General features: G+C 38.8%; 1 long non-coding RNA gene across 1 annotated transcript; it reads right to left on the bottom strand.

Moving 5' to 3' along the window:
• Positions 1-1,266: 1,266 nt before the first annotated feature.
• On the bottom strand, positions 1,267-1,833 carry LOC104803038. Its single transcript, XR_770142.1, has 2 exons — positions 1,736-1,833; positions 1,267-1,657 (listed from the first exon to the last, which is right to left on the bottom strand). It is a non-coding gene; the product is annotated as an uncharacterized LOC104803038 (long non-coding RNA).
• Between the last annotated feature and the right edge of the window lie 180 nt (positions 1,834-2,013).

Raw genomic sequence — 2,013 nt, 5'->3', positions numbered from 1 at the left:
TTACCACTAGTCTGAGCATTTTCCGACATAACAGGTTGTGTAGTTTTTTTCTTCTTGGAAGGAGCTGGCCGACTTGTTTGCCCTCCCAACTAGTAAGAAAATATTCATCATAACCAATCAAGGAAACAAATAACGCATAAGCAAAACCAGAAAATGCAGTTTTTGTACCTTTACTTTTCTCGGACGACCTCTCCCACGTGTTGGACCTTCCATTTGAAATGGTTCATTTTTACATGTCTTGGCATTATGTCCGACCTGTTTACAGCGAGTACACGTCATTTTTCTTCCATGGCGTGAAAGTCGACCACTCTTTGACGGAGACTCATGCGGATCCTTTGTCCGATTAAACTTTCTCGGTCGACCTGGCATTGGTCTGTCATCAGGTAGAAAATCTCCTCCTGGTGTACCTGATGACAGACCAATGCCAGGTCGACCGAGAAAGTTTAATCGGACAAAGGATCCGCATGAGTCTCCGTCAAAGAGTGGTCGACTTTCACGCCATGGAAGAAAAATGACGTGTACTCGCTGTAAACAGGTCGGACATAATGCCAAGACATGTAAAAATGAACCATTTCAAATGGAAGGTCCAACACGTGGGAGAGGTCGTCCGAGAAAAGTAAAGGTACAAAAACTGCATTTTCTGGTTTTGCTTATGCGTTATTTGTTTCCTTGATTGGTTATGATGAATATTTTCTTACTAGTTGGGAGGGCAAACAAGTCGGCCAGCTCCTTCCAAGAAGAAAAAAACTACACAACCTGTTATGTCGGAAAATGCTCAGACTAGTGGTAACTCAATACCCGATGGTATACTTACAACCATTCTATTATTTTAGTTTCTGGTGTTATTAGACAACATAATGCATTTCAAATTCTGTTTGGCAGGGTCCTCCATTCCAACACAAGGGAGTCAGACAATACAATCGGCATTTCCTCATCATCAGAGAGCACATCTTCCTGAGTCAACCTCATCACTACCAAACACGGTCTTCATTGCACCTCGAACGGGTCGAAAATTCCAGATTCCAAGACAAGAAAAACGGAAATGATTATGCACTACCTACAGTTGTGCCGACTTTTTTGATAGAACTCAATGTATCCAAGATGTTGGCTATTCTATTGTCGAACTATGTATCCATGATGCCAACTTTTTTTGGGATGTAATGTTATGCCGGGTTTTTTTCATCCTGTACAAACATGTTATGTTAATATCATAATATAATCTTCTTTGTGTAATGGTCAAAAACATAACATTCATAGTCTGATAACTATAATTAGGGTCAATAACATAACATTCATTATTCATTAACTACACCAATATTCGTTTACCATTTCTACATTTCTAAACATAGGATAATCCATAGTAATACCCAAAAAACATAGCTACACCGATTACAACTACACCAAACATAACTACAATATTGCTGTATTCAACCATCTTAACATTCATCTTTTCCATATTCTGATTCATCTTGTCCATCCTAACATTCATCTTCTCCATCATCTTCTCCATCTTAACATCCATCATCTTCTCCATCATCTTCTCCATCTTAACATCCATCATCTTTTCCATCTTCACTTCATGTAACTCATCACGGAAACCATCCAACTCTTCAATTATCGCATCGTCAAGCCATTTGAAAAAATGAGAACCATTTCTCTGAAACATAAAACAACACAAACATAAGAAACCAATGTCATTTTCTGAAGAAAAAAAAAATATGTACAAATTACATACCTCTTGCGAGTCACAAGAAAAGAAAATTCTTCCAGGATTTTTGTCTGTTCTCGATGTCTTTCTTGATATAGGTAGTCCGCATTCACACCGAAATTGTAAAATTCCATTGAAGGAATGCGGTCTTGACGTCCATCTGTCATATCTCGTAGTCATAATACGCAGCTATGGCTAGCAGAATCCGTATGGATCTAAGCATCACGACTGGTGAAAAAGTTTCATCATAGTCTATACCATGAATCTGACGAAACCCTTTCGCGACGAGTCGTGCCTTACAGGTA

Source organism: Tarenaya hassleriana, unplaced genomic scaffold (assembly GCF_000463585.1).
Source record: "Tarenaya hassleriana unplaced genomic scaffold, ASM46358v1 Cleome8, whole genome shotgun sequence".
In the NCBI taxonomy this organism is placed as follows: Eukaryota; Viridiplantae; Streptophyta; class Magnoliopsida; order Brassicales; family Cleomaceae; genus Tarenaya; species Tarenaya hassleriana.
This window is presented reverse-complemented; position numbering and strand designations above follow the sequence as displayed.